The sequence below is a fragment of the Dipodomys merriami genome, unplaced genomic scaffold (assembly GCF_024711535.1).
Source record: "Dipodomys merriami isolate MVZ:Mamm:240054 unplaced genomic scaffold, mDipMer1.0.p SCAF_55, whole genome shotgun sequence".
Taxonomy (NCBI): Eukaryota; Metazoa; Chordata; class Mammalia; order Rodentia; family Heteromyidae; genus Dipodomys; species Dipodomys merriami.
Genome location: NW_027206124.1, coordinates 1,570,958 through 1,582,500, shown reverse-complemented (window position 1 = coordinate 1,582,500; position 11,543 = coordinate 1,570,958). Strand labels below are relative to the sequence as shown.

The 11,543-nt window shown below is 61.5% G+C and overlaps 1 protein-coding gene across 4 annotated transcripts in view; it reads left to right on the top strand.

Annotated features, from left to right (window-relative positions):
- Elfn2 (extracellular leucine rich repeat and fibronectin type III domain containing 2) overlaps window positions 1-11,543 on the top strand; it is a 47,031-nt gene that overhangs the window by 18,664 nt on the left and 16,824 nt on the right. The window lies entirely within an intron of this gene.

Genomic DNA, 11,543 nt, shown 5'->3' with positions numbered 1-11,543 from the left:
TCTTGGCCCAGCCTTGTGGCTCCCTCTCTCTCTGACAGGCATGGCTCTGTCCCCTGGGCCTGGATCCAGTTCCTCAAAAGTGCTCCCAGTACCTGTTCCCCCTCGGCAGAGTCCTCCCCAGGGAGGCCGGGCTTCCCCACGTCCTCCTGGAAGCCCTTCCTGAGTGGCAGGCCACCCGTTTTGTAGACAGAGAAGCTGAGTCTTGGCTCGCTCAGCTCAGGACCCGCTCATGTGCGTGCATGCATGTGCACAACACGTGTGTATTCCGGCTGCTGTCTGCGTGAGGCTGTGTTTGGGGCTAGGGTGCTGAGCTGCTTTGCGGGGATTGGGAGGACTGGGGACTGCCTCTGGGGGCCGAGCCCACCTTTCCTGGGGGTGGTGGGATGCTAGGTGTGAACTTGGCCCTCCATCAGTCTTTGGGACCACAGCCTTCCCCCCCCCCCCCAGCTTCTTGCTTCTCTCCCCTTTCACTTCAAAACAAACACCCGCGAGCCCAAACCTCCCATCCAGCCAAGGCACAGATGGAGCCCAGAGTCGGAATTAATTAGTCCTGTTGCCAAGGCAACAGTCTTCTCCCTGGGCCTGCCCCTACCCTTCTGCCCGCTCCTGCCTCTGCCGGCCCCGCCCCTCACGCCATGGCCACGCCCCCGGCAGCAGCTGGAGGAGGGCGGGGTTCTTGGGAAGCACTTCCAAAGTCAAAGGTGCCTGAGAGCTGGCCTGGAGCTCTCCTTGGCCGTTCTTGGCTTGGTGAGCCCTCCGCAAGTCACGAGACTGCTGGGACAGTGGAGGAATGGGGGACCCTTCCATGACCCTTCCATGGAGGCTTTGGGGGCCAGGGGAAGAACGGGAGTGGCCAAGCTGTGATAAGTTGTTGGGTACAGCGGGGGGGGGGGGGGTCCGTGGCAGGAGCATGGTGGACCCTCATTAGAGATGGCACCTCCGTGATTTAAGGCAATTCTGGGGCACCCCGCTCCCCAGGCCCCGGGTGCCTTCCTACCCTTGCTCTCATCATCGGAGCCGTTCCCCTTCCTCTCGGCCTCATCTGGACCCTCATCTGCATCCCCCCACTTTTGCTCTGCCCTGTCCATCAGTCCACCGGGCCCTGCTTCTTGGTCCAGGGATGATGCTTAGCCTCTCTTGGCTCCTGCTTGTCTGGGAAGTGGAAGCACCAGCAGCCATACTGCAGGTGCGCCCCTCCCCATTGTCATCAGGGAGACCCAAGGTCAGACCCTGCCCTGCAGAGGCCGAGATGGGGTCCTGGAAGTTGGGGAGGGAGGGTTAGGCACTTTTTCTGGATCTTTCTGGCTGGTGCCGGCTGCAGGGTGCTCTGCTGGCTCTCTGAAGGCCAGGCTCCGATGTGGACCTTAGGGACCTGGGAAGTGGGGGCTCATGGGAGATGGAGCTGCCTATTAGGAGCCAGGTAGGGGCTGTGGCTTTCTGTGCTCTGCACCAGCAGCGTCCAGTTTCCTGATGCGTTGTGGATTCCACGGGAGCGATCTAGGGGCACTGAGGGGGGCAGGCTGCCTTGCACCCCCTGCTCTACCTCTCTCAGCACCCAAAACTCCCCCTCCCAGGTTGTCAGGAGAGGGCTCAGGGTCCTCCCAGGCTCTGCTCTGAGACCCTGGAGGCCGCCTCCCTTGGGGCCTCAGTTTCCTCATCTGTCAGCTGGGCCTGTGGCGGTATCTGAGGCAGTTACCAGGTGGGCAAGCTCTGGAGAGGTGTGAAGTCAGAGCCATGCCACCCGGAGGAGCCCCTCTGCTCCAAGTGACAGTAGACACTAGCCCACGGTGGTCAGGGGTCCAGCCAGCGGCCAGCTCGCCCGATGGCACCAAGACTGGAATCCGTCTCCACACCTGCCAGCTTGCCCCAGAAGGCGAGCGTTACAAATGGCTTCACTTGGGAGGAGATATTTAACTCTCCTTCACGTAATTACACGGGCTAACATTTATCGAGGGCTTGCTCTGTGCCAGGAGACAACTAAGCACTTTACGCGGATTAGCTCCCTTGATCCTCACGCCAACCCCAGGCAGGCCGGCCGGCCGGCCGGGTGCAGTCGCTGGTCCTGCTTCGAGGTTGAGGCAATTTCACCAGAGAGGTTAACGCTGGAGCCCAGGGTCACTGGGCGGCAGGAGGGAATAGGACTCACCCACCTTCTGCCTTATTGGAGGGGTGGGGGGTTTCCTCCTGCAGCCGTGTCCTGTCTGCTCTGTCATGAACGAGCCCCTGCACGCCAGCTTTCCCCTGGTCAGAATTAGAGGTCCCTGCTAGGTGCATGGGGGGCCTTCCAGACCGACGCCCCACGTCCATCCCCACCCCCTTAGGAAGGCGGTGTTCCTTCTCCCCCACCCCTTCCCTGAGGTCCTAGGGTGAGCCACTGGACGGGGTGTGCACCGACAGATGAGGAGGCAGTGGTAGGGGGAAGGTGCAGGATTTGAACCCCGCACATACTTGCTGCTTCTGGAGGTCTTCTGGGTGGCAAGACCTCTGTCCAGGGTCTCTGGGCAGCCCTCAGAAGGCAGGGTGTAGAAGCGGGGGTGGTCGGGGGCTCACAGCACGCCCGTGTGCCTCAGACTCTGCCTGTCCAATGGCTGGTCACCCTTGGGAACGCCTTGAGCTTCCACACCAGACACGGCCCAGGGGCCCTGTCACGTCCGTGCGGCCTGTCCTGCCTGTCCGTCATGGCGGCTGGGCCACAGGTGTCTGGGCCTCGGAGACAGAGGCAGAGGGCGAAGAGTCCTTCCCCCCCCTCCCCACACACAGTGTGGGAGAGAGCGGGCGGCGTCAGGGAGAGCAGCGTCACACCGCGGGTCCCGCTGGGCAGAGGAGCAGGCCTGAGGCTGGAGAGGTGGACACCTGGGGACAGGAGGGTAATGACGGGGCCCCCTCTCCCCAGGACTGCTGGGTGGATTGGGGCACCAGGGCACAGCCTCAGGAGGGAGGGTGCAGTCACAGGCCCCACCCTGTGCCTCAGTTTGCCCATCTGTGCCTAGAGAAGATACTAGTTTGAGCATGTGGAGAAGGCAGGTCGGGGCCCATGTCTGCTCCCCCCCCCCCCCCCGGGCCCGGGCAGGGCTGGGACAGGAGAGAGGTGAGGGAGGGATGTCGGCAGAGGTTTTGGGTCTGTGGCTGGGGTGGGGCAGGGGTAGGGCTCTGGACCCGTGGAGGTGGAAGGGGGGTGTCCGGTGGCTCACCCTAGGAGCTCAGGAAAGGGGTGGGGGAGAAGGAACACAGCCATGGGCAGAGGTGTGTGTGTGTGTGTGTGTGTGTGTGTGTGTGTGTGTGTGTGTGTGTGTGTGTGTGTGTGTGTGTGTGTAGGAGTGCAGGTGGAGGTGGAGATGGCTCAAGGCCAGGAGGAAGGCAGATGTGGAGACGTCCTCACAGGAAGGCTGAGGGCTTCCTGTAGGAGGAGCTGTTTGGCCCCCCAGTGTGGGAGTGGCCATGGCTCCCTGGTGCGGGGCAGGGGAAAAAACCACGGAGTACATAAAAACGGGGTTCAGGGTGGGATGGGAGCCCCTGTGACCCGTCCTGGGTTAGGAGGAAGCTCTTGGGGTCTGGGGAGCAGGTCCCTCAGTAGCAGAGGGGAGGGCGTGCAGGAGCTGGGGTATGGAGGGCGTGGCTCAGAGCTGAGTGAAGGCAGCAGGGAGGGGGAGAGGGTGGGCGTGGCCCTTCATCTTCCCTCCTGATCCTGGGGTGGGGTGGCAGGTGGAGATGGCAGGCTGGGTGGGGCTGGGGTTGGGGGAAAGGCTTCCTGGAGGAGGGGTTTATGCCTGGGCTGGGCCAGCTGGAGTCCAAGCTGCAGGAACTATGTGTGCCCGCCGGGAGCTTGTGCAGGGGTGGGGCTGGGGAGGTGTAAGAGGGGTCTGGGGAGTTGGGGTCCAGGCTGGCCGGAGCCCTCGACAGACTTTGAGCAGGAGAGGCGGCCTCGGGCTGGAGGCAGGGAGGCTGGTCTCACCATGGCCTTCGTGTAGAGAGGCAGGAGCTTATGAGGATGCTGGGCCGTGATGCTGACCAAGACGAGGGAGAACAGTGTGGGGAGGATCTGCCGCTGGACCGGCCGGGCCTGGAGCGCCTGAGGTGTGGGGCAGGGAGGAGTTGAGGTATCTGGGGACCTGGGGCAACAGGAGGGCGGACAAGGGCCCTGTGGGCTGGGGGCCAGACCAGAGCACCAGCGAAGCTAAGGGGTTTTGGGTGGGAAGCAGGGCTCAGGACGGGGTCGGGCATGGCCCCAAGGCTCCAGCCAGGTTCTTGCCCTCGCTGGCCTCAGTTTCCCCTCCTGGTGTCTTGGAGGTTGTTGACAGCCCTCCTGCCTATCCACGAAGTGCCTCACGGCCTGAGGTGCCCGGGCCCAGTACCCACGTCCAGACACAGCTTGCTGCGCGACTGTGTTCAGGATGCTGTCCACATGCCGCCCCTCTGTGTAGATCTGGGGGTGAGGGTGCAGCCGTGCTCCCCCTCAGACCTCACACTGGGGTGCAGCACAGAAGCACCCAGAAGGCCTTTAAGCAAACTGGGACTTTTCTAAGAGAAATCAGATGGTCTCAGAAGACACAGCCAGTCTGCAGGTAGATGCTGGGAGGGACTTCCTGAGCTCCCCCTCCCCCCTTCCTCTCTGTGGAGTGGATGTGGGACTCCCAGGCCAGGTACTTGCTGGTTTGGTTTCTGCGCTGCAGTTTGGTAGCTGTGGACTGTATGCTTGGCAGCCCCCCCCCGGGGGGGTCACTGGGCTCTCAGAGGTGCTGGGCTTCCCCACAGTCAGCATTTTTGTTATGCGGGGATCAGGTGGCAGGACGGAGGGCAGGCCCACCCCCAGCTCACGGCCCCATCTCTGCCGCCCTCAGTGCCAGCCAGGGCCCCCGTGGAGCGGGTCTGCCACGCAGAGCAGGCACCCAGTGTCGGGGCTGCTGTCCACCTGTTCAGCTGAGGAGGAGTGGGGGCTGGGAAGGTGGCTCATTGGTAGAGCGCTTGCCTAGCATGCATGAAGCCCTGGGTTCGATTCCTCAGTACCACATACACAGAAAAAGCCAGAAGTGGTGCTGTGGCTCAAGTGGTAGAGCGCTCGCCTTGAGCAAAAGCGGCTCAGGGACAGTGCCTGGGCCCTGAGTTCAAGCCCCAGGGCTCGGAGGAGGAAGGAGAAGGAGGAGGAAGGAGGAGGAGAAGGAAGAAGAGGAGGAGGAGGAGGAGGAGGAGGAGGAGGAGGAGGAGGAGGAGGAGGAGGAGGAGGAGGAGGAGGAGGAAGACAACGATCACAGATAAGGAGGGGCAAGAGTCCCTGCAGGGCGCAGCTCCACTCTAGGCCCAGGGAGGGGGCCTTGGTACCCAGAGGGCAGAAGGCCAGGGGCTGGCTTGGTGTGCCACCCTGTTCTTAGCTGTGTGTCCTGGGGTGAGAGCTTTGCTGCTCTGTTTTCTCATCTCTTATATGATATGGGTGGAATAACTGTGGCCTCTCAGGGCTGTGTGGGGCCTTAATTACTTCTTTCATAGGAAATGGCACAGGGTCAGCAGTCAGTGGCCCTTAGCTGCCCAAGGTCTCTCCTGCCCTCCCTTCTCCTCCCTCCCTCCCTCCCTCCCTTCTCCCTCCCCCCTCCCTCCGTCCCTCCCTTCCTTCCTCCCTCCCTCCCTTCCTCCCTCCCTCCCTCCCTCCCTTCCTTCCTTCCTTCCTTCCTTCCTTCCTTCCTTCCTTCCTTCCTTCCTTCCTCCCTCCCTCCATTCCTCCCTCCCTCCCTCCCTTCCTTCCTTCCTCCCTTCCTCCCTCCTTGCCTGCCTGCCTGCCTGCCTGCCTGCCTGCCTTCCTTCCTTCCTTCCTTCCTTCCTTCCTTCCTTCCTTCCTTCCTTCCTTCCTTCCTTCCTCCCTCCCTCCCTCCCTCCCTCCCTCCCTCCCTCCCTTCCTCCCTTCCTCCCTTCCTCCCTCCTTGCCTGCCTTCCTTCCTTCCTTCCTTCCTCCCTCCCTCCCTCCCTCCCTCCCTCCCTCCCTCCCTCCCTTCCTTCCTTCCTTCCTCCCTCCCTTCCTCCCTCCCTCCCTCCCTTCCTTCCTTCCTTCCTTCCTCCCTTCCTCCCTCCTTGCCTGCTTTCCTTCCTTCCTTCCTTCCTTCCTTCCTTCCTTCCTTCCTTCCTTCCTTCCTTCCTTCCTCCCTCCCTCCCTCCCTTCCTCTCCCTCACCCCTTCCCTCCCTCTCGGTGTTTTTTGTGGCAGTCCTGGGGCTCAAACTCTGGGCCTTTCGCTCTCACTTAGCCTTTTCACTCAAGGTTGCTGCGCTACCACTTGAGCCACAGCTCCACTTCCAGCTTTTTTTGGTAGTTAATTGAAGATAAGAGTCTCATGGACTTTCCCTCCAGGGCTGGCATTGGCCTGGATCCTCAGACTGCATCCCTCTGAGTGGCTGGGATTACAGGCGTGAGCCGCTGGCGCCCAGCGAAGGTCTTGCCTGCTCATTGCCAGGCCTGGCACACTGGCACAGATGGAGCCGGTTTGGATCCCAGCCCTTCAGCGTGCTCGCAGTGTCCTGGTGAGCCCGTTGTTTTCCTCACGCCTTGGCCTCCCCGTCAGAGAAGTGGGCCGGTGAAGCGGACGGCCGGGTGCTTGGCCCTGGGCCCTGTCCCAGAGGACGTGTGCTGGGGGTGCTGGGTGAAGCGGATGGCCCCGTGCTTCGTGCTTGGCCCTGGCCCCGTCCCAGAGGATGTGTGCCGGGGGTGCTGGGTGCGCTTCGCAGTGACTCCCCTAGGCTCTGCGCGTTGAGCTGGGCATGAACGCGTGCGACGTGGACAAAGAATCCCCGGGCGGAGGGGAGGGGTGGCACTACATCTGAAGTGACACTTGCTCTGGAGGGAGGGCCTTGATGTTTAGGGGGGCTCTGGCTCCTGTGTGGGAGCTGCAGGAGGAGCTGGAGGGTTTGGAGGGAGAACCCCAGGGGTACACAGAGGCAGCATCACTAGGCCGCCGAGGCTGGAGCCTCTGAGGCCTGGGAACGGCGGGGGAGATGGGGGAGAGGAGATAACTTGTGGTCTGTGTCCCGGACAGGTAGATAGGGCTGAGGAGGAAGGCCAGGGCATACAAAAACCTGCTGGAGGTGATGGGCTGAGGCCCAGAGAGGTTTGGTGACGGCCTTACCATTACACAGCCAGGGGGCCAAGGAGCAAAGCCTCAGCTGCATGTGTATGGCTGGGGTGGGGCGTGGTAGGGGAGCTGGCCCAGACCCTCTGGCCTGGTGGTCTGGCTGAGTAGAGGTGGAAAGGCAGGTGGCAGCCGGTAGGGGCTGGGGGGGGGGGCTCTTGCTTCCTTCGAGGGCTCTGGGCATTAGGCGTAATGGAGATTGATTGGGGCGTCTGCCAGTGAGCAGGGAATCTAGCCCGTGTTGCTGCAGCTCCATTAGGCAGGGATGCGTGTGAAGTATCTGCCAGGAAGGGAGGTGCTGGGCGGGAAGAGCGAGGGACAGCGTCGAGGCTGGGGTGGCGCTCGGGACCCACTGAGGGTCCTGGCCAGCTCAGCGAGCCTGGGCTGATGACCTGGCAGGCCTCGGTTCTGCCCTCTGTACAGAGGGGGGAGCGCAGCAGGAGTGCCCAGCAGGACCCAGCCCCGGCCTGGCAGGGTGTGTGTGCTCAGGAGGTGCGGGGCTGTGTGCTTCATCCCCTCCGTGGCCTCGGCCACGTGCCACTTGGTGTCCATTCTCAGTGGCCCGTGGCGTGGCTGTGTCACAATCTGCTGAACCCCGGCCAGCCGCAGGGACAGAGGTGCCCATGTATGATGGGGTGTTGCAGGGCTGGGCACCCAGCCCCTAGGAGGGAACAGAGACCCCCGGGACTCTGGTCTCCTGGATAATGGAAGTGGCGTTTTTGTAACTCCAGGACATACACGCGCACACACACACACGCGCGCGTGTGCACACACACACACACACACACGTTGGGCAGTGCTTAAGAGGCTATCCTTTGCCCAATCCTACCCAGCCAATAAGCAGGAAGTTCAGAGAAGGTAAGGGTTTGGCTCAAGGTCACACAGTAGCCAGCACAGAGAACCAACTTGCTTCCCCCGGGGTGGGCGGGGAGTCTGGGTGCTGCCCGCTCTGTGGAGGGGGGTTCTGGCCATTTATCAAGGGAGTTTAATAATGAATGAAGTTGAAGTGTCTTTAATGCAGGCAGCAGGCCTGAAGTAATAAGGGCCCCTGTATTAATTCAGAAGTTAATGAATATGCAGGTGTGTCTGAATGATTAATGGGGCTCCCGGAGGCCTTGGAGACGGTGCACGCGCCGCTGCCGACGATGAATACTGCATACATCTCGGAGGGCGGATGAGCCAGGGTGTGGTGGGCATGGGTGCACCCCGAGCTGAAGTGCCAACACCCAGTGGCGCCGCCCTGCCCTGCAGTGTGATGTTGAACAAGTCACTTAACCTCTCTGAGCCTCTCTTCCTCATCTACAGGATGGGCAGGAAAGCAGTGGCTCCCAGGATGCTGAGGCTGAACTCAGAGGGGGCTTCATGCCGGGCGGCTTCTGTGAGCGTGGACAGTGACATGACAGGTGCACGCTCTTTAGAAAAGAAGGGAGAGGGGCTGGGAAGGTGGCTCAGTGGTAGAGCGCTTGCCTTGCATGCATGGGGCCCTGGGTTTGATTCCTCAGCACCACATAAACAGAACAAAAAGCCAGAAGTGACGCTGTGGCTCAAGTGGTAGAGCGCTAGCCTTGAGCTGAAGAGCTGAGGCACCGTGCCCAGGCCCAGAGTTGAGGCCACATGACTGACAAAAAAAGGAAGGAGAGAAGGAAGGAAGGAAAGAGAGAGAGAAGGAAGGAAGGAAAGAGAGAGAGAAGAAAGAAAGAAAAAGAAAGAAAGAAAGAAAGAAAGAAAGAAAGAAAGAAAGAAAGAAAGAAAGAAAGAAAGTAGAGGCAGTTGCGCAATGTAATCCTAGCTATTCAGAAGGGTGAGATCTGAAGATGGTGATTTCAGCCTGGGCAGGAAAGTCTATGAGACTCTTTATCTCCAATTAACCACCAAAAAGCCGTAAGTAGGGGTGTGGCGCTAGTGGTAGAGTGCCGGCTTTGATTGAAGAAGCCAGGTGAGGACCAGAGTCCCTGAGTCCCAGCACAAAAAATACAAGGAAAGAAAGAGGGTGGACGTGAAGAGAGAACAAGGAACATATCCTCGTGACAGAGAAGAGCGCTGAGTACAGACCCGCCTCAGCAGTTCATACGCGGCAGGGATTTCCTGTCAGCTTGGGGTTTGCTGCTTGTACACTGGCTTGAGGCAGAGGAGGTTGCTGTGGGGAAACTGAGGCTGGAGAGCGCCGGATCTGCAGCCCTTGGGGTGACTGTCAGGGGAGCTGAGGTTGAGGTAGAGCCCAGGTGCCGGCCTGGAAGTGCCTTCAGAGTTGGTAGGGCCAGAGGCTGGGGGGGGGGTGTGGATTCCCTTTTGGTGCCTCAGTTTCCCTATCTGTTACATGAGAACAGCAGCCTGTTCTGTTCAGGGTTGTGTGGAGAAAAGAAGACATTTCCCCTCCCTGCCTCAGGTCTTCTGGGCGCCCAGGCGTCCGCCCTCCAGCACTGTATCCTACTTGTGCCCTTCAGGTTGGCGGGACCCCGGGGCTGTGGGCCTGGAGCATGGCTTCCGACCCTGGCTGACTCAGGTCCTTGTCCTGTGTGTGGGCTCCCCAGCATGGCTGCAGGAAGTGTGCAGGGCTCAGCATGTGTTGGCCCGGGGGAGCTGTGTCTCCTTCCCTCCCGGCCCGTGCCTGGCCACGTGCATGGCACTCTCTGCTCTGGTGGCACCTTCGCATCCCTTCAGCCTGCCCGTGGTTGTGGAGAGTCTCTGGCCAATGGGGTTGGATCCCAAGGTGGCCCAGAATTGCCCCCTGTCCCTGACCTCTCCAAGGCCAGGTAGCAAGAAGATGGGAAGCCAGCGTTCTGCCAGGAAAGACGGGAGAATGGCGTCTGGTCTCAGGGCCAGGCCAGCGAGCAGGGCGTGGCCCAGGGAGAAGGGCAGGGGGACCCGCCTCTCCTGCCCGGGTGGCCAGCCTGCCGGGGTGGAGGGTTCTGTGTGGCTGGCTAAAGCACTTGAGTGGCCATGGGCAGTTGTCAGAAACTGAGGCCGGCCTCAAGGGAGGGGCAGCGGGGCAGGGCCTGCTCCCCACTTGGCCCTGGGGGGCCAGCCCAGTGTGTATTTATATCTCCACTGATCTATATTAGTGCCAGGGCCTGCTCAGGCCTTTGCAGCCTCCCATCGGAGGCTGGCTTTGAACCTTCCAGGGAGCTCTGGAAGCTGTGTTCACCCCTGCGGGGAGGGATGAACCAGCGGCTCACCTCACCCTTCCCAGCCCTGGGCTCATGCTGAGCACTTTGCTCTGCTGAATGGAATCTTCTGGGGCCTGGGGGAGACTCTGGTCCAGACCCGGCCCCGCCCCCTGCGGCGGGCGCAGCGTCTTTGTCTAGGGTTTGCGGTCCGCCTTGCTTGCAGCCTTGGTGGCAGCCGTGGCCCGTTCCCAGGCCTCCACATTCCTGCGTGGCCAGTGGGCACAGCGGCCCTCTGAGTGTGCATCAGGCGCCGGGCGCTCTGTGTTGGGGGGGAAGGGGGTGATGGTGTGTGAACCGCGCCACTCTTCTTGTCCTCCTCAGGAGCCGTCCTAGGAGCACTGGGGCCGGAGCGTCGCCTCCCCTTGACAAATGAGGCTGGCAAGCCCCTAGAGGCAGCATGACTTGAATTCAGACTCCGGGAAGTCTGAATGCCCCCCCCCCCCACCGCCCGCTTTCTTCTCAGGCCCCTCCCCAGGGCCCTCGGGGTCCTTGGGGCAGGTGGACCCCTCGCCCCACCAGCGTGGTCCTGCCCCTGGTTACCATGGGAACAGCTCCACTAACTCTATGCTTCTCTTACAGAGCAGAGACGACTGGCCGCCCTGAGCGCAATTCAATTCAACAGACATTTACTGAGTGCCTACTATGCGCCAGGCCTTAGGCTAGGCACTGGGGTGGGGGGCCGTGCAGAGAGGAAGATGGGGTCCCGTCCTCAGATAGCTGTGGGCTGGTGGGTAGGGAGAGGCAGGCAAAGGGCTCAACAGCCCCGAGGAACTGCTGTTTCTCACCCGTGCCTCAGTTTCCCTCAACCTGTAAAATGGGAGGAGATGATCTCCAGGACCTTCCTGGGGTTCCATGGGCCGCACATTGGCCGAAGCAGGCAGGGCAGCCCTTCTGTCTGCAGGGGTGAACTCTCTGAGGACTCCTCAGAGGAGGGGACTCCAGAGGCAGGGATAAGTTGGAATGGCTCTCCAGGGTCAGGGGCCTAGAGGACACTTGGGTGGGCTACCTCCAAACTCCAGAGCATTCTGAGGGACACCGTGGGGCATGAGACTAGAGGTCTGGGCCGCAAGGTGGGGAGCGTTGAGCTCCCTTTCGGGTCTGTGGAGGAGGGAGAGTCAGGGCAGATGACCCCATTTTGTCCACCTTTCCAGCCCCCCCCCACTCCCCCCCCCCCCCCCCCCCCGCTTCTCCTGGTCTGGATTTCAGGATCCTGGATCACGCAGGACCTGCAGCCTCTGGCTAGGCTAGTGCCTGCTCCATGCTGGGCAC